Source organism: Chenopodium album, chromosome 13, assembly GCF_948465745.1.
Source record: "Chenopodium album chromosome 13, dcCheAlbu1.1, whole genome shotgun sequence".
In the NCBI taxonomy this organism is placed as follows: Eukaryota; Viridiplantae; Streptophyta; class Magnoliopsida; order Caryophyllales; family Amaranthaceae; genus Chenopodium; species Chenopodium album.
Genome location: NC_137846.1, coordinates 50,669,015 through 50,690,817, shown reverse-complemented (window position 1 = coordinate 50,690,817; position 21,803 = coordinate 50,669,015). Strand labels below are relative to the sequence as shown.

At 34.0% G+C, this 21,803-nt stretch overlaps 1 pseudogene; it reads left to right on the top strand.

The window, feature by feature from the left end:
• Positions 1 to 8,668: 8,668 nt before the first annotated feature.
• Positions 8,669 to 10,580, top strand: LOC145575671 (putative pinene synthase pseudogene; annotated as a pseudogene).
• Positions 10,581 to 21,803: the final 11,223 nt, after the last annotated feature.

The following is a 21,803-nucleotide window of genomic DNA, read 5'->3' as shown; positions in this document are numbered from 1 at the left end:
AAAGTCTAATGTTGTGGTTAGTTTTTATAAAAACCTTTCTTTCTATTTTCGAAAACCTGCTTTATTTTATGAAAATAGCCAATCCAGTTTAGTTTGGTTCATGACAAGGGTCCAATAATGGTGTAGTTGGATGGGGCTCGATAAGAGCTTTCCAACGATATATTATAAGCCTAATTCCGATGAATAATGAGGAAGTTATGGCCAAAATACTAAACTGGGCCCGGTTTGGTTCTTCATTGCGGCCCAATGATCTAGAGGAGGGTCTGTTATTAATTATCATTCCTAAACCAATTAGGATTGATTATAGTCTTCTAGAATCTCTAGAAGGTTCTTTTAAATCCTAATAGGATTAGGGTTGATAATAATGTTTTATGAGTTTTATTTGGAATAAAAGAAGTGTTTTATATGAAAATACGATTTAACCCCTAACACGGATTTTACGACTCAAATTTATCAAGAAGTGGATTCCGCGTTGAAAACTTCCTGCATCGCCAAACGACAGGTTCGTCGCCTGGCGACGAGCCCTGTCGCTGGCGACAGGGAGGTGTTTTATTCCGATTCAAATTCTAACTATTTTCTATCGGTTTCCAAACTATTTTCTTATAAATAAGGTCCCTGGACCTCTGTTTTCAATCATCAACTCTCAACAACAATCATTTCTCTCTAAAAGCTAGAAACTTTCCTTCTCTCTCTATTTTTTTTCTAAACCTCCCCTCAAACACAATTCCTCGTACATTAGTTCTAGACACACCTAGCCGAGTTCGAAGTTGCCTTCGCCCTAGATGTGAAAGGTTTGATATTTCTGAGGTTTGGTCCCAAATCTCTATTTCAATTATTTAATTTGATTGTTTGTTTTAATACTTTTCATTGAAGTTACAAACGTGTGTATTTTGTTATTAGAAAGAGGTACGAGGCATCGAAGTAAGTGCTTTAATTGCTTTATTGATCTTTTGATACAAAAATCATGCTTAGATTGTTATTTTGATTCCTAGTATCATGTTAGGATGTTTTATTGCTCCCTAGTATCATGTGTTAGGGTAATGAATAAGTTTCTTATATCAATTATGATTTCTATGATGCTTCCTATTTTCTTTCCTAATATCATGTTAGTATCATGTTAGGGCTAAAGCTTTGATTTTTATTGTTTAGTGACATGCTAGGGTTTGTTATTAATCTTGTTAGTATCATGCCTAGGATCTTGCTATTATTATGCTTTAGCATTGATATGATTATGGTTATGATTATGATTGTTAATTATGATTATTATGATTGATTATTATGTTGTTTGATGTTTATTATCGTTATTGTTTGATCACCACTTTTATCCATGTTTAAAGGGAATTTGTACTTGTAATCACGCTTAATAAGATAATTAATAATCTTGTTTAGGGATAATATGATTATAATTCAAGTGATCGCCAATAATAGTTTTATTTGTGCATTAATATTCAACCAACATAGATAAACAGGTTTAGGGTTAACCTAATGATTGCATGTTAGTCAGAAAGTGCACATGAATACGAGTAGAATAAAGTAGAGGCCTATTTTATAGGGCGAGTTCTTTCCCTTTTAGATTGGATTCGTACCCTCATCCTCGAACACCAGTCATGGTTCCAGACCTATTGGAGTTGACGATCTCATGGATCGTTAAGGGGTGTAACCTTCACCCTGTGAACGGTTTACAAGTTCCTAAAACTTATTGGCGACTCTTTTGCTCTAGCTTCCTTCCCTTTGGACGCCACCATGCTTAAGTGTATGATCACAGTGGGGCTCAAGTGTAGGATGGCTTGGAATATTCCCTACACTATCTAATGTAATTTTAAATAAATATAGAATTTCCAAATGTTTAATGTACAAACCTAAAGTAAAATTCAATTAACTTAGATTAAAAATATACATCTAATAAAAGTAAAAAAAAATTCCAATTAAATTTTTTGCTAAATTAATAATAATAATAATAATAACAATAATAATAATAATTAAAGATTTTAGTGAATACGACGGGTATGTAAAATATATATTTCGTATTATATTGTAGCTACTGAAACAGAAAGTGTGATAAGAAAATATTTTTTTTTCTACGGAGATGGAAAATGAATGAATCAACTTCTCTTATATAATTATGTGAAGCAATATTCATTTATTTTTCAATTAATAAAATGAAATTATAAAAAAAATAATAATAACTTTAAATACTATTCTAATTACATTCCTTTATTTTTGTATTGACCATTAGTAAATGAGCCCTTTATTACTAATTAAATTGTCTTTTTTTTTTCTACGGGATTGATAGTTAATAATTTGATTTATAAACCATGCATCACACGCACACTATACTAGTATTGTGATTATTATGAAACGGAAGGAGCACTTTTCTCTAGCTTCTTAAAATAATGAGAATCAATCCCACCATCGTATCACCTAGAATAGGGAGAGAAGTTTTAACCCTTTAACCACTTATACTATCATTTACTATCCCTTTATACATTTAAATGATTATTTAATAAAAGGATGTTTGCATCATCATAGTATTGCCATGTTACTCTAGAAATTGATGGTCAAGCAAATTGACCCGAGTTGATGTGATGATGATTTCAACAATTCACTATTTTACAGTGCAGTATAATTACTTACTCATATAAGACAATAATCATGAAAACATATAACCAAGTGATCATTACTTTATATGTATCAATGGCCCTTCATGCAAATGGACTTTAATTTGTCGCACAACAAGTTAAATCGAAATTATAAGTGATTAGAACACATATAGTATAATACTTGTAAATAGAAGTCCAACATTATACTCTAACATGTGCTATGTACAAAGCGCATCAGAATAAAACCCAATTAAAAATTAATTCAAAAAAATTGATCAAGAAATATGTACTCTAGCCCACTTTATTGTACTACTTTGTACTCGAAACCCTCGAACAACAAATTAATTCAAACTATGAGTTACATTAGTATATGTAACATACTACATTAAATTAATGCCTTTTGATATCCTTTAGCCCATTAAAAATCTTCTTAATTTTAGCAAAATCAAAACTTTGCTAAGATACGCAGATAACTGATTATTATTAATAGGGTTTTTTTTTTGTCTAAAACTACCTTATACAACCTAAAATTTATGAGAAACTACCTAATAAAAAAAATGTTGTAAGAAACTACCTTATAAAAGATAAAATGTTGTAATATACTACCTTAGACCGAAATTCCACCGTTGACTTAATTTTAGGATGTTAATCCACCTTAGAACACCCCCAAAACCACCGTGAGGGTTGATTTTCAGGGTGGTAAGGTTATTTTCGGGGTGGTTGGAGGATATTCCGAGTTGGTGAGGGTAGATTAGTGCTTCGGGATGATGGTTTTTAGGGTTAGAGGTGGTGATTTTGGGGTTGAGAGGTGGTTTAAATGTGGTGGAGACGAGTTCAAGCAAGTTGTGTTAGTTTTGAGAATGAAAGCGATGGTTTTGGGAGTGTTTTGAGGTCGATCAACGTTGAAAATTCGGTATAGGTAGTATTTTACAACATTTTACCTTTTTTTAGGTAGTTTTTTTACAACATTTTACCTATTAAGTAGTTTATTACAATATTTGTTTTATTAGGTAGTTTCTCGCAAAATATGGATTTTATTAGGTAGTTTTTGACAAAAAGCCCTTATTAATATATTTATACAAACCATCTCATAGCCCTTGCACAACAAGTTGTCAGAGTTCAAATAGAATTACAAGGATCCTAAAATAAGATCCAATAATGAAATACGGAGTACATCTTTTGCCTAATTATGGGATATTTCAGAATATATATATCTGATCCTAATAACTTTCGAATTGAAAGCTTATTGTTTTGCAAGGAAATTAATAATGAAAGTTCAATATCATGTTATTAAAGAACCAAAAATTAAATTGTAAATCAACGTAAAGAAGAAAACTTTTGGTGACTAACAAAAAATTTATCAACTTATATTAGCGCACCTTAGTGCAAACCGAAAGATCAATATTTAAAAGTACCTTTTTTTTTAATTTTATTTTTATTTTAATCGGCAAGTCTTGATTTTAATCGGTTGGGTAGAAATTTGGTGTTGATAACGTGTTATGAAATTAAAGAGAAAGAGCACAAAGTGGGGAAGAGAATAGATCTATATTCTGTTTCTGAATGTTGTAGTAGGAGTACATCTATATATACTTGTAATACACTTAGGGTTTTCTTGTAGAATAATAAACCTAGTATGTCTAAAATATTCTAGAATAATCATAAGGTATAATGGACATCCACTAAATACATATATGTTAGTTTTTTTTTCTTTTTTTTTTTAAAGTTAATTGATGAGTGAGTCCTTATTGATTTTGAACTAATTAAGCTCATTCCCTTAAAAAAAATAAATAAATAAAATAATTAAGCTCATCTCATAACGGGCGTTTGGTAAGAAAAATAGGGTTAAAGAGGATAAGATAATGTAATAAGGATAAAGAACTAATCTGATTTAGGGGTGTCAACTTGGATAAACGGTTTAGTTTTGGATTGGTTTTATCGGTTTCGGTTTATAACAAATTAAAATGATTTATAGGTCAGTTTAGGTCCATTTTGAAAATTATTAAATCAGTTAGGTTTGGTTCCACGAATCTGAATACCGCGAATTTTGTATGTCATTATTATTTGGTTCCACCAATTTGAATATTCAAAATGTACTACCTAAGCTGTACAATAATAATTGAAACACTTTTTTTTTTTTTTTTTTTTAAAACACTTTTTATATGTTAACTTTACCAATAAATTGTTTTGCTAACATAGTAAACAATCTAAACATCTGTTTTAATTTTTTAATTTTTTAATTTACTTTTTATATTATTATTATTATTATTTTTTTTTTTTTTGACTAGTAAACATATTAAACTTAAATTTCATAATGTTAACTTTTGTAATAATTTTTTCTAATATTTTATCAGTTATATGTAATGCGCAAAACAAGTGAGCCAAAATTTAGCTGTTAACATTGAGACAATAATTAAATTTGACACACTAGTCAATAATTTTGTCTTGATTTTTCTCATCTCTATTACTCCGTAAGATCAATTAGGGTAACACAACTTCACAAGGACTCTTAACAGAATTAAAGCTAGATTGAAGACAATGTTATCTACTTCGTTAGGCGTGAGTGTGACTTGTTCAATCCGTCGATGGGGGAGGATCGTGTGCATTTTATTGAAGATGAGTCTTGTTAGTGAACTCTATATCGGATAATTTTCTTCTATTAAGTGTAAAAATTTCAAATGATTTGATGGTTCAACAACTAATTACAAAGTATTTTTCTAATAAGGTTATAAGAAGAAGCACGCAGCACAACATCAAAGAATATTATATAGCTCAAGTCTTAGTCTTAGTAGACTAAGCATATTTAACTAAAACTGAATATAATTAGAAAGTTCAACCCTTTTTACTGGTTTACTGCTAGACTTCTGCTGGATAAATGTGACTTTTTATACAATATTATTCTGTCAAACTTCTCAAATGTCAAATATGAGGTGTTCAACTCCAATCAATTCAGATCAGTCTAAATAAGTTCGATTCGGTTTCAATAAATTCTATTTAGTTAAGTTATTTTCAATAAATCTGAACAGAGCCTTGGTAGAGCACGCACCCTACCAGAAAAAAAAGGTGAAAATTAGTTTAAAATTACATAAATACAATACAAAGCTATTTATTATTATGTTCAAACATAGTAGTAGCCTAGTGGTCATGGGTTCAATTCTCTTGCCCAACATTCAATTTAAATTTTTTTTATTCATATGTTGAACAAGATTACTTTTCAGGTTAAGATAATTAATTGACCATTTTCAAGAGTTAAAGACTCAAGACTCATCTACTTTAATTGTAAATTATTTTATACTCTGTAATATTTCTTTAACATGTAGATGCCTAAACTGTTAGTTATAATTGGTATTTTTGTTACGAAAAATCTATTTAGCTTAGTGATTCTAAACCCATAGTTAAGGAAAAAAAAAATTCTAAAACAATTTTAACTGGGTCATTGCTTAATGTCTTGAATTGGGGTATCATTGGATGGGTTTTGGAATAGTTAAGGTTTGTAAATACAATTGTCAACTAAATTTGATGATATTACAAACATTGTTTCACGATTATATTGCTATATAGTACGGTGTATATATTAAGTAGATGTATTTTTTCCTCTTTTTTTTCCCAATGAATTTAGGCAAGGGATTTTCAAATGATATGATGCCTACCATTATAAATATCCCGGCTTTGCCACTTAACGAAGGTAGTATATTATTTGCGGAGTATATGTTGATCGGGGCCTTAAAAATAAGGTGAAAACTATAAGGACCCAATTGCATAGCCCCTTACAAGCAAATTGAATATCGAGTCAGATTAATATATACTACCTTAATTTTTATTATTCACAACAAGAGGTTATTATATATTTATATGTGATATATAAATATTACTTTGTTGCAAATAGCAAAATACGGAGTCAATATAAACTCCGTACTATTTGTGGAGTATCATGTAAATCCGACAGGTGATTGAGCTACTACACACTTAACTAACATAGTAACTATTATGAAAATAACAATCGCTGACATCATCTCTTCTCCTAATTGTACACATGTCAAGTTGTGGCAGAAAATTTTCCCGCCTAAAATGTATGGGATGTCATCAATTCATTTTATATTGGATCTTGCTAACGAACGCCCCCGGGGCGTTGGATAAGCATTTAAAATACTACCTAAAATGGTATTAATTTGGGAAAACATGACAAAACCACGCGTCGATCGGTGTAATTAATGTTCATTTTAATTTAATCTTTCGACTTTTTAGCTAGCTTATCTAACGCCCCGGTTAGCTTTTGCCTTTTATATTTTTGTTTTTTGATAAATTTCAATTTTTGAAAAAATATGCATTGCGTAATTTATTATTATTTTCTTTATAATTTGAAATTGTAGTATATTAATTAAGATTTTTTGTGAAAAACTACCTTTTATATACAACTTTTTGTGAAAATCTACCTTTTAAAAAAATTGTTGTAAATAATTACCTCTTTAAAAAAATGTTATAAGAGACTAACACTTGCTAGGATCTGGCTGTTGATTCACTTTTCCGGCGTTGACTACCCAGGTGCCGGTCACATGCATGACCTTTAATTTTTTTTTTCTTTTTTTCTATGCATGCACCACCAGCATTGTCACCATCTTCACTACCGCCCCACCACCACAACACCTCAACCCACCTCAAAACTCCCTTACAACCACCCTCACGCATCCCAAAACCAACCCAACCCTACTTGAAACCGCCTCCACCCCATCGAATCCAACACAAGCCCTCATTCCGCGACCCTCAAATAGCAACATCAATAACTTCCTCAATTGAGGAAAGGAAGGGAAGGGTTCTGGTTTTCGTAGGGGTTGAAGGTGGGTGGGCGGGATTTCAAGGGTGAGATATACGTGGGTGGGATGAAATTTGAGCGAAAATTGATAATTTATTTGAGGGGTGGCCGGAAATCAAGAATCGAGGGAAAGGGGAGGGGTTTCGAGGTGTTCGGAGGAAATGATGAGCAGTAAAGGAAGGTTGGCAGGGAAAGGGCTGCCGGAAATAATGGAAGTGAGGGTAGGGAGGGAAGTGGCCGGAAATTGATAATGTGTTTGAGGGCTACAAGAAGGGGTAAGGAGGACTAGGGAAAAGGAGCGCTGCAGGGGGTGGAGGATGGTCGGAAATTGGAAAAGGGAGTCGGAGGGGCAACAAGCGCGGTAGTCAGCAAGTGTGTAGGGGTAGTCGGAAACTAGACAAGGGGAGGGGGAGGTGACGGCGAGGGAGTAGGGGTGGTCGAAAACTAGAAAAGGGAGGAGGAGGAGGAGGAGGAGGAGGAGGGGGTGGGAGTGGTCGAAAACGGGTAAGGCTGCCAAGTGGTCTAGTCAACGCCGGAAAAGTGAATCAACAACCAGATTCCGGCAAGTGGTAGTCCCTTATAACATCTTTTTTTTTTAAAGAAGTAGTCATTTAAAACAATTTTTTTAAAAGGTAGTTTTTCACAAAAAATTGTATATAAAAGTTAGTTTTCACAAAAAAAAAAATCCTATTAATTAATAGCCAAGTGTAACTTTCCAATAACTTTACTAGTGACAATATATCAAATTTAATTTGTCAAAATTATGCATCTATAGTTTTATATAACATCACAGTATCACACTCCCCCTCGCATTGCATTAAAAAAAAAAAAAAAAAAAAAAACACTCCCTCTCATATTTATAATTTTAATTTCTTTGTTATATGATAAACATTATCTTAGTTATTTGACACATTTTTATTGTAAATAATAAAAATTAAAAAAACTACAAATCCACGTCGATATGTAATTCCACCTCTAAGTAAGTAAGTATCACATTGAGGATTATTGGACGACTGATCGTTGGCTGTTAAACGTTGACTTGTAAATTCTTCCTATTAATACTAGTTACACTATTTCTGGATGTATCTAATAAACTTATTGATTAGTTAAAATGTCTAAAATACCCTTGGTTTGGTTGTCCCCTTATATATAGGGGTACGCTACAGAAGCCAAGAACTAAATACATTAACATAGTAAACTTTATCACTCTTAAACAAACCAAAAAAATAATAAAAAACCTCGTTAGAAAAACAAAATGAATATGGAGTGCGAGAAAGAGAGCGCAGAAATAAGTCGTCCTCTTGCTAATTATCATCCTGACGTTTGGGCCGATCAGTTTCTAAACTATTGTCCTCCAGATGAGGTATGTAGCACTTACAAATGTTTAAATTTTTTGATAAATTTTGTAAGTATGAGAGTGAGCTCAAAATAGCTTAAGTGGTTAGAGTTTATGTCGAAACCCATTGTAACCCACTAGTGAGTGTCCCACAATGGAGAAAGAGGAGATATAGTTTTACATTATAAGGTTGAGGAGTTACTTCTATTATTGCCAATTGGTTTTAATTAGTATGGAATCTCTCATGCCTCCTCCTTGTTCGGGTTGCTCAATCCCATTTCATTTTATCATAAAATTTAACAGTTTGTATTAATATAAACTTGATAATAAATTGATATGTATCACGTAGAGCTGTCAAAAACCAATCCGAACCGCTAAGAACCTGTTATTTTAAAACCGACCTACCCGATTTTTTAAAACCTGGAACTGAACCGATCCGAATGTTTGAGAACAGTTAATGAACCGTACTCGTTATCAAGCTGAACTGATACAACCCGAACCGAGTCCTTCCGAACCCGATAGCAACCTGACCCATTGTAAACCAAAACCGTTTACACCCGACAAAAACCTGATAAACCCAAATCATTTACAACCTGTAACTGGTTAGGACCGAACCGTTTATAACCTGTAATAAGTTATGACCGAACCGTTTACAACTCGTAACCGGTTATAACTAAACCGTTTATAACCCATAAGTTTGTAACCTATTATGACCGTAGAGTTTTTTTTTGGTATATTTTATCGATAGTAAAACAAAAGGGTTTAATTTAAATTACAAAGTATTTATATTGAATAGGTTAGGAATTATGATGTCATTGAAACTCTTATGCTAAAATATTATTGTCCTTTTACGAGTAATGGCTTATGGAACATTGTATTGTATTAAAAACGAATCTGAATAAAAAACTAACTCTAGATTTATTATTATTATTTGATCCTGAAAAGCATTATACAAAAAAGGGACATAAAGGTAGACAACTAATTAATACTCCGTATGATCTACTGGAATAAATTATTAAAGAATATTGACGATATTATAGAATATACGTTAACGAAACCTGTTTAAAACTGGAAAAATTAGTTGTCAAACCGACAGAGTTCAACTCGAACTCGATTATGACCTGAACCGATTACAACCCGATCCAATTAGGACCCGATATGTTTTGACCCAAAATCGCTTTAAACTGACAAACCCCGTGTTTATACTGACCAAATTTAACCCGAACAAATTATAACCCCTCCCGATTAGAATCTGACCCGAAAAGAAGCTGTAGTAAAAATAAACCAAACCGAACTGACCCGAAATTATTTAATTTAAAACCGACCCAACTAACCCGATAATAATTCCAACCCGTTAAAAACCAACCCGTTATAGACTGAAAACCGATAAACTGAACCCAAAATCGAACTGCAAACCCGATTGACACCCCTAGTATCACGTAATTTATTTGAGACAACGGGAGTATTTTGGTTTTATTTGAAACGTGATGCGGCTAAGGAATAACAATAATTGTATTAACGAATACTATTGGCATAGGTTATCCAAAGGAAAATGGAGCAAGAGGCTAAACAACTGAAGGAGGTAGTGCGCAAAGAAATTTTGGATGTTGATAAGGATCCAAAGGAAAGACTTGTATTTCTAGATGACATACATCGGCTTGGAATTGCATACCACTTTGAAAATGAAATTGACGACATTTTTCAAAAGTTCCACGAGAAGATGTACGATGATAGTTCCTATGAGAATGATCTTTATTATGTTTCTCTTCGCTTTCGTCTTCTACGCCAACATGGCCTCAAAGTTTCATGTGGTTTGTCACCATCTTCATCACCATGATCATATTGCTCTTGCGTAATATTTTTAGATTATTAACACGATATTTGCTCGTATTTTTTTTTTAAAAATCATGCGGTAAGACTACACATTCACTAGCTACATTGCATTACAGTGTCATAGGAATATGTTTTACACTCTAATGAGTGCATTTTTTTTTTTAACTGTGAAGTCTCTAGAAAGTTCTAATCTATCCTTTCCAAAAGATAAAGATCAAAGATTTTGAAATTGAATAAAACTCCTCTTTTTGAAAAATCCTTGTTCTATTCGAATTCAAAGACATTCATATGTGATTTTCGTGCCTCATAATTTTTATCAAAATATTAGATGATTGGATATCCATTTAAATTATCTTTCCAATGTTATACATGATCCCAATTCCAATCTATAACGAAAAAGATATGAATGAAATACAAAACTCTATCCAAAACTGTCACTGTCCCACTATTTTGACCATAACTTTTATTCTACAAAAGATATCAATTTGATTCTAATTGGGTTGAAAAGTAGACTTCAAGATCTTTCCAACTATATATTATTTATTTTATTTTGATTTGTGGATCAAAAGTTGTGATAGAAACATAAACCATAGAAACTTTTGTCTATGGGCCACAATTGTTTTGTCGCGCTGCGATAGAACTGTCGCGCCACGATAGAATTTTTTTATTCCGATTCGGATTTTGACTCTTTTATGAACTTTTAACCCTCTTTATTTTGTAAATGGAGGTCATGTTCATGCATTTTCAATTATCAACAAGCTTGATCAATACCAATAATCATCATCTAATCCCCTCTCTAAGCTTAAGCTTTTCTCTCTCTTTTCATTCTTGTTTTCTAGCCTAGCCTATGCACATCCCAACACACATACTTAATACTCTCCCTAAAAAAAACCATACCTCCTTCACGAGCCTTGAATACTCTTATCCAATCTCGAAGTTGCCTTCGACATTGACGCGAAAGGTTGATAGTTCTGAGGGTTTGGTCCCAAATCCATATTTCAATTTATATTTGAGTTTTTTTGTTTGATTTAATCTTTCTTGAAGTTTACTAACGTGTGTATTGTTTTGATAGAAAGAGATACGAGGCATTAAAGTAAGTAATTCGATTACTTAGTTATTCTTTTGATATAGAAATCATGCTTAGAATATTATTTTAATTCCTAGTGTCATGTTAGGATGCCTTTATGATTTTTAGTATGATATTAGGATGTTTTCATGTTCCCAGTATCATGTTAGGATATTCACTAATATTTATAATATCATATCGATAGTATCATGTTTAAGCTAAAGCTTTTATTTTTATTATTTAGCTTAGTAACATGCTAGGGTTTGTTATTAATCTGTTTAGTATCATGCCTAGGATCTTGATAACCACGTTTTGATGATTTTGATTATGATGGTGATTGTTGTATCAAGTATACATTTCTTGATTATTCATGATTGATTGTTCATTCAATATCTAATCTTATCACACAAGTTGCAAACCCATAATTAACAGGTCATCTTCTGAGGTGCCTGCCTCCCCTAACCCCGCCTCCCCTATTTTATTTGTAGACATACTACAAAAGAACCAAACTTTTCAGGAAGAAACATTTCTCTATAATTCTCTAGTTATCAACTTTGTCAAGTAGGAATCCTATATGTAGACATCATAGAAAATACATCGATGGAAAGAGTGATAGAGGAAAAACTATTCTATGAAGTTCATGAATAGATTACTGATAAAGTGATACAGGTCATGTTTAAAATCCCTTATGAGTAAAAACCCTTAGCGAGAAAGTGCACACAGTTAAATCTCATGAGTCATCATCTATAGACTTCAGTTTCTAAAGTCAAGAGTATAAGCAATTCCTAAGCAAAAAGAACTTGGAATGTTCTCATATATAAGAGAGTTTTAAATTATAATCAAAATCCTACATTGATAACATTCTTGCTTTAACTGAATGCTAAAGCATCGATAACATTCTGACCCGCCATTGAACAATTAGCCATGGATCGTTTTAACATACTTCCTATTAATCAAACATTAAGAAGGATGCAAGGCCTTTTCTTTTCTTTTCTTTTCACAAAAGAGAGCAATGAACCCCCTCTATAACTCACTTTAATCTGAGATGGTTCAAGAAAATTTCTTCCAACTTACCAAGTAAAATTCGCGGTGGTTTGTAGGGTTTTTGAGTTCCGGTTTTGGGAATGGTGGCCTGTGTTTAGGGGGGTTGGCAGGGTTAAATTGTGGTGGCTGGCATGTAGGTAGGGGTAGACATGATAATCACGTAAATAATGAATCGTATCAACATTAAACTGTTTAACATTATTTCAACACAAACTTAATGCATTCTTTTTCTTATCATTCGTTGTCTAATAAATCATATAATTCTGAAAGGCTGAATATTTTACCAAGGCATTAAAATTCTAACATTTTCATTAAAATACTTTCATCAAGAAATAATGCATTCTGGTTAGCTACGAATTGCATAATTGAATATGTTGTAACGGATGTGAGAAAAAACAAATTAACGAATGCAAAATAAGAATAATTAACACACAAATTTACGTGGTTCACCAACAGTGTGTTGGCTACGTCCACGGGCAGGCGAGAGAAAAGCTTTATTGATCTTGAGGAACTTCCAGATTACAGATCAGATTTGACAATGTCAATTATCACCAGACTAAACTATGAATAAACCCCTAACTAGGTTTATACATAGCTTCCCCAAATAAGATAGATCAGATAAATGCATAAGAAAGACTTACGTAACCCTAATGAGTTGTGTGGGCTCCACAGTGCGCAAACGGAGAGCTCTCGCTCACCATTGAGCGAGTTGTCGCTCGGCCCCCAGCCGAGCTATCGTTCACCCCCAGCACACCTTCAACCTTCGCGAGCTACTAAGAGAGCTACCCGTCGAGCTCCAAATTCGTCGCAACTCCACATGCTTCAGAAACTATTGAGCTACGTCTCGAAAGCCTATATTTGCTGCTCCTAAACTCGATTCAAGGCATTATTTCAACAGAATAAGTTAAGCTTCCGCAATCAAAATTAATATGTACCAAATTAATTTTTCAATTCACAATACACAATCACCCTAGCACCCAAATTTCAGCTAACAATGTAAAATATGATAAATTAAAGAAAAACCCAATTGAATATTAGCAAACAAGAGTCTAAATTAATCAAATTCTAGTAACTAATGTAAAATTTGATTTTAAAGAAAAACCTTATTGAATATTAGCAAACAAGAGTCTAAATTAATACAAATTCACTGTTAAAAATCCAAATTAGAAGCCTGAAAAAGGAAAATTAAGATAAAATAATATTAGGCGAAAAAAAGGAATTAATTACCTAAGCAGAGGTAGGAGAAGGAAAGAGGCGTTAACCAAGGAAAGAGTTGGAGGAGAGAGAATGAGAAGTAAAAGAGCTTTGAAGAACAGCCATTGTTGAAATATTTGCAGTTTCTTCAAGTGTGTATTTGAGTGTGGGAGTAGAGTTGCGAAGTGTTGAATGATTTTTTTCCTCTTCTTTCTTCCTTTGTTCTAAAAGGGATCAATGGGCGGGTCGGGCCAAGGTCAGAAAAATTTTCCCATTCAGTAGACCGGGCTAGGTTCCACTTTCGGGCTGTGCCAAAAAAACAATTAAAATTGCATAAAATCGATTTCCCAAGCCCGCCCAAAATTTTTAAAAAATCGGGCCAGGCCCCGAATAAATTCGCCCAAAGCCTGCCAAAAATTGGGTCGGGCTAGCGGGCCAGGCTTAACTTGATCAGGTCTACTTTGTTCAGGAATCAAGATGATGATGTTGTAGATAAGAGTTTGTAAATGAGCCAAGGCCCAATAAGAATCGCCTAATTTGGATTCGTGGATTTGTGTTGGGTGATTAGGTTCCAGTCTCCTCCCAATTGCTGTTGCGGGGGATCGAGCACACGATCCTCCCTACCAAGTGTAGTCCCAACCACCACTACACCAATAGTCAACTGGTTTTTCAAGTTAATTGATGAGTGAGTCCTTTTTTTATTTTTGAACTAATTTAGCCCATCTCAATACGGGGCATTTGGTAGGGAAAATAGGGTTAAGGAGGATAAGAATATAAGATAGTGTAATACGAATAAAGAATTTCTTCTTACTAGGGTAATAATTCGGGTAAATGGTTCGATTTTACTGGTTTCGGTTTATAAAGAATTAAAATAATTAGAGAGTCAATTTAGGTCAGTTAGGTTTGGTGTTTTTTTTTATATATATATATTTATTATTGTGGTTTTTATACGGATATGGTCCTAGTTAGGTCGGGTTATAATCAGTTCAGGTTTCCTTAAAAAAAAAAACCAGTTCAGGTCATAATTAGTTTGGGTTGAACTGCATGGATCGGTTGAAAAATGGGTTTGGATTCAAAACAAGTCGGGTGAAATTGATTCAGGTCATTATCAGTTAAGGTCATAATTGATTTGGGTTGACTTGGGTCAATTTATAAAGGGTTTTGGTTCAAAAAATATCAGGTGAAATCGGGTTTGGTTATTATCGATTCAGGTCATAATCGGTCTAGGTTAAACTGAGTTGGTTTGAATGTCTATCTAATTCGAAGCAGGTTTTAGTTCAAACTCGAGCTACCATTTTGATTTAAAATCGGGTTGGATATTTATCGAGTCCGGTTAATTTGATAACGGGTAGGAATAGGTAAGGTTATAATCAAGTTAAGTCTTAACTAAGTTAGGTTTATCAAGTGGTGGGTTGAAACAGATTGAGGGCATATCATAAGTCATATTCTCAATACATTGGGCATATCATAAGTCATTAGTTCTCACTAGGGGTATCAATTTGGGTAAATGGTTTGGTTTTGGGTAGGGTTTAGATTAGACAAGTCATGGGTTGCTAACGGCTTCAATGCAACGGGTTACCGGTTGAAATGGTTTGAGTTAATAAAGTTGTAAGCTTTAAATGGTTTGTCCATAATAGGTTACGAGTATATAAATAGGTTGGTCACAACAAGTTACAGATTCTAAAAAGTTTGGTGTCAACAAGTTATGAGTTGTAAACAGTCCAGTCTCAACGGGTTACGGGTTTGTAAACAATACGCTTATAACTAGTTATGACTTATAAATGGTTCGGTTACAACGAGTTACGAGTTATAAATGGTTCAGTCCTAATGAGTTACATGTTGGAACGGTTCGAGTTTATCAGATATTTTCCAGGTTTAAACGGTTTCAATTTAAATTAATGGGTCAGGTTACTATCTGGTTAGGACATATGTAATCGGCTCGAGTTGTAATGGTTCGGCTTGATAATGGGTTCATTAAAATTATAGGGGTTATTTTATCAGTGTTAAGAGGTTACTCTGTTAGTATTATAGAGGTTACTCCGTCGGTTTTATATACGTTAATTCATTCTTTGTAGGCGGCCACATGAGTGCAACCACAAAGAAAACTGTAGGGAATATTTCAAGCATCCCACACTTGAGTCCCACTGTGATCAAACACTTAAGCATGGTGGCGTCCAAAGGGAAGGAAGCTAGAGTAAAAGAGTCGCCAACAAGTTTTAGGAACTTATAAACCGTTCACAGGGTGAAGGTTACACCCCTTCACGATCCATGAGATCCCTAACTCCATAGTGGTCTGGAACCATGACTGGATATTCGGGGGTGAAGGTACAAATCCAACCTAAAAGAGATTGAACTTGCCCTAAAAATAGGCCTCTACTTTATTCTTCTCATATTCATGTGCGCTTTCTGACTAACATGCAATCAATAGGTTAACCCTAAACCTATTTAATCTATGTTGGTTGAATATTAATGCACAAACAAATCTATTATTGGCGATCACTTGAATTATAATCATATTAGCCTAAACAAGATTATTAATTATCTTATTAAGCGTGATTACAAGTACAAATTTCCTTTAAACATGCATAAAAGGCGTGATCAAGAAATAACAATAATATATATCAAGCAACATAACAACAATCATCATCATAATAATATCAATCTCATGAAAGCATAATAATATTAGCAAGATCCTAGGCGTGATACTAACAAGATTAATAACAAATCCTAGCATGTCACTAAACAATAAAGATCAAAGCTTTAACCCTAACATGATACTAACATGATATTAGGAAAGAATAGGAAGCATCATACTTGACATTAGAAATCTTAGTTAATACCCTAAACATGGTACTAGGAAGCAATAAAACATCCTAACATGATACTAGGAATCAAAATAATCAAAGCATGATTTCTATATCAAAAGAATAACAATTAAATTACTTACTTGGATGCCTCATATCTCTTTCTAATAACAAAATACACACGTTAGTAATTTCAAGGAAAATATTAAATAATTAAATTAAATAATTGAAATAGGATTTGGGACCAAACCCTCAAAAATTATAAACCTTTCACGTCTAGGGCGAAGGCAACTTCGAACTTGGCTAGGTGTGTCTAGAACTAATGTATGTGGAATTTTGTAAGAGGAAAGGTTTAGAAAAAAGAATAAAGAGAAGAAGCTTCTAGCTTTTAGAGAGAGAAAAGAGATGATGATGATTGTTGATCATTCTTGTTGATGGAAAACGAGGAGATACGACCTTTATTTATAGAAAAATAGTCCAGAAACAAATCAAGTCTCATACGGAATAAAATTGGCATCTGTCGCCGGGCGACAGACATTAGCGCTAGGCGACAGACTCTGTCATTTGGCGCTAATTAAAAGACAAAACGCATTTGTACGGAATCCTCTTCTTAATATGATTAAGCAGCAAATTTCGTGTTTATCAAATTAAAATCAGGTTTATCATAAAACACTTATTTTATTCCAAATAAAACTCTTTAAAATATAATTATCAATCCTAATACTATTAGAATTTAAAAGAACCTTCTAAATATTCTACAAGATTAAAATCAATCCTAATAACCTTAGGAATAATAATAAATAGGCCCTCCTCTAGATCATTGGGCCACATATAAAATTCATTTCGAGCCCAATTTAGTATTTTGACCACAACTTCCTCATTATTCATCGGAATTGGGCTTATAATATATCGTTGGAAACCTCTTTTCGAGCCTGATCCAACTATACTACTATTGAACCCTTATCATGGAACAAACTAAACTGGACCGGCTATTTTCATAAATAGAGTATATAAAAAGAAATATTTTCAAAAACAGAAAGAGAGATATTTTAATAAAAACAACCGTATCACTAGACTTTCCACACTTTCACCTCGTTCGATAATCAAATGACGTGAAAGGTATTCATCATTGGATTTGGTTTTGGGGAGACACGTTTGGGTGTCTACAAAAACGTGCTGATTTTTCATTCTTAATTTTTTTTAAAAAAAATTGCTCTCTTACCACCAACCATAGGAAAACCACCATCCAACCACCTCGATCCATAGCCACCAAACCTCCCCTCCTTCTCTATAAAAAACCCCTTTCACCACCACCTCTCCCCTGTACGCTAATCGCCCCCACCAAATTCCTCTCTTTGCTTTGCCATCTGCTTTTCCCTCAAATCCACCCGAGACAACCATCTCCACCCAAAAACTTCAAGCACCAACATTGCCATCCCTTTGCAACCTTGGAATCCACCCTTATCACCCCCGTCTCAATTCTCCTTATAAGGAAAATTTGTTAGTTACAACCATTTTAAAGTATGGATTTTTCCAATTGCAACTTGTAGACACCCATTTGTGTCTCCCCAAAACTGAACCCAGTGATGAATACCTTTCATGTCATTTGATAATCGAATAAAGTGAAAGTGTGAAAGGTCAGGTGTTGCGATTAGTTTTTATTAAAAATTCTTTCTTTCTGTTTTCAAAAAAACAACTCTATTTTATGAAAACAGTCAATCCAGTTTAGTTTGGTCCACGACAAGGGCCTAATAATAGTGTATTTGTATGGGGCTTGCAAAGATCTTTCCAACGATATATTATAAGCCCAATTCCGATAAATAATGAGGAAGTTATGGCCAAAATACTAAACTGGGCCCGGTTGATCTTTACATGCGGCCCAATGATCTAGGGGAGGGCCCAATGTTAATTATTATTCCTAAAGTTATTAGAATTAACTATAGTCTTCTAGAATTCTCTAGAAGGTTCTTTTAAGTCCTAATAAAATTAGAATTAATAATTATATTTTGATAAGTTTTACTTGGAATAAAATATTATTTTATGAAAAGTACGATTTCAGTTTTCATACGGACTTTACAAGTCAATTTTGATTGATAAGTGGACTCCGTGTTTGAAAGCGCGTAGAAATCCAAGTTGTCGCCAAACGACAGGCCTGTCGCTACGCGACAAGCCTTGTCGCCACGCGACAAAGCTTGTCGTCAAGCGACAAGGTCGGTTTTGCAGCGACAGCGTGGAATTTTATTCCTTATCAAATTCTACCTATTTCCGGACTGTTTTCTTATAAATAGGGTCCTGAACCTCCGTTTTTATTCATCAACAATCCATCATCAATCTACAACAATCATCTTTCTCTCTCTAAAGCTAGAAGCTTTCTCTCTCTCTATTCTTTTTCTAAGCCTTCCCTCAAACAAAATTCCGCATACATTAGCACTAGACACACCTAGCCAAGTTCGAAGTTGCCTTCGCCCTAAACGTGAAAGGTTATAATTTCTGAGGGTTTGGTCCCTAATCTCTATTTCAATTATTTAATTTAATGGACGCCACCATGCTTAAGTGTATGATCACAGTGGGGTTCAAGCTTGGGGTTAATGGCTTGAAATATTCCCTACACAACTATTTAAAAAAATTTTACAAACTGCAACCCAAAAATACTACTAACTTGTCAATTGCAACCCAATCCTTTTTTTCCTTGATTTGTAAGTCGAACAATATCCTGTTTAGGTTTTAGGGGTCATAGTAGCGCTTAAGGATCCAAATCGAGCTCGGGATTGACAAAAAATTAATGTTAGTGCCTCATTTTGCCTATTAAAAAATATATCTATTTATGTGCAAATATTCTTTTTGCTACGAAATATTCTCGGGTAAGGTTTTATGGGTCATTATAGTCCTTAAGATACCAAATTGAGCTCGAAATTGATTAAAAAAAACGTAAGTGATTCAATTTGTGTGTTTAAATTGACATTATTGAACTCGTGATTGACATGATTGAACACGTAAAATGAGGTATTTACGTTATTTATTTATTTTTTGTCAATTTCGAGCTCAATTTGGACCCTTAAAAGCTAAAATGACACATAAAACCTTACCCGAGCAAATTTTGTGGCAGAAAAGAATAGTTGCATGCAAATCGATATACTTTTTGATATGCAAAACGAGGCACTTAGGTTAATTTTTTGCCAATTACGAGCTCAATTTGGATCCTAAAGGGCTAAATGATCCCTAAACCTTAACATGACATTTCTTTACTCAATAAATAGAGGAAAAAATTGGATTGTGTGACAATTAACAAGTTATTAGTACTTTTAGGTTGCAATTTACAATTTTTTATTAAATGGCTTTAATTTGCAAAATACAAACTTTAAATGGTTGTAATTGACAATTTTTCCCTATCAACCACCCAACAAAAACTTTCAAAGAGAAGGAGAGAGAGAGAGAAAATGAGAAGATGACCATTGAAATTATGAAAAAAATTGTGTAGAAAGTACTCACTATGAGTCCGCCTACAAAAATACCCCCTTCTGCTATCTTCTTCCACCACACACTTCCTACTTCCTCACTTTCTCTCTCCTCTCAATTCCCCCAAATTTCATCATCGTCATTCACGCAATTTCCTCGTCCATCGATCGATCGCGTACTTTCTCTCTCCTTTCAATTCCTCCAAAATTCATCATCATCATTCACGCCGGAGAATCGACGCTATTTTAAAGCAACATAAAAACATTAAGATTAATCCAAAAAGAGCAAGCAGAAAAAACAATATGAGGAGAGAAAAACTTAGCGGGGGATTAATTGATCTGCAATTAAACACCCAAAATTGGAGTAAATTTTAGGTAAAAATAGAGGAAAATAGAAGAAATAAGAGGAATTGAGAGAAAAGTAGGGAACATGATGATTGTTAGGTGCAGGAAGTTGTAGTGGTGTTTGATGATTGTTACTGCTGGTATGACTACTATGACGAAGAACGTTGGTATGACTACTGGTAATGCAATGAAGAACACTAGAAAACGAAGACGAAATAATGCAGATACTCGTATTAGATTAATGGGGATAGATATTAGATTATTTATGTCATATATTAGATTACTATTGTTAGATATTAGACTACTAGTGTCATATATTAGATTATTATTGTCAGATATATTGGACTCGCGGTGAGTTTAGTCTCACGCAAAACATTTCCTTGAAATTAAGGCCCCAAACAAATTAGGGAAGGGCCAACGGCTGTCCTCACAGACCAACACGAGTCCTTCCAGCGCATTTTGTCCTAAGTCATACGCACCTCGAGAAAAGTTCCCAGGAGGTTACCCATCCCAAGACTACTCCCAGCCAAACACGCTTAACTATGGAGTATCTTAGCATATGAGCTCCCTAAAAGGAAGATACATCTTGTTGATATGAGTAGTATATCAAATCCTTTTAAAGCAATCATGAGGGTTATTACATACACCCCCACTTGAGAACGACAATGCCTTGAAAAGTTAGGGACTCCAGTATTACGTCTAACAGCAACTGGGTAGCCAAAGTGTTACATCCAGTCTGGTTATGGCAAAATAGCCCCAGAATTCTCCCCCGCTAGGCGACTAACATAGGATTAATTATCCACGATCAGCACGCGGTCGCATGGTTGCTCTGATACCATTTGTAACACCCCAACCCCAAACAAATTAAGGAAGGGCCTATTTTCACGAAATGCGCATCAAGGACCAACAACTGTCCTCACAGACCAACACGAGTCCCTCCAGTGCATTTTGTCCTCACTCATGCGCACCCCGGGAAAACTTCCCCGGAGGTCACCCATCCCAAGTCTACTCACAGCCAAGCATGCTTAACTATGGAGTATCTTAGAATATGAGCTCCCTAAAAGGAAGATGCATCTTGTTGATATGATTAGTATATCAAATCCTTTTAAAACAATCATGAGGGGTATTACATTATTGGTGAAGACTCAAGAGCAAGGGTAATGAGGTAGTGACGGTAGTGAATTGGTGGGTGAGGAAAAAGAAATAATAAGAAAAATGGCGTGGGTGGTGGGAGGAGAGGAAGAAGAAGGGGGACAAATGCCACGGAAGGAGGAGAGAGAAAGAAGTAGGGAGAGGAAGACAAAGAGAGGAGGATAGGA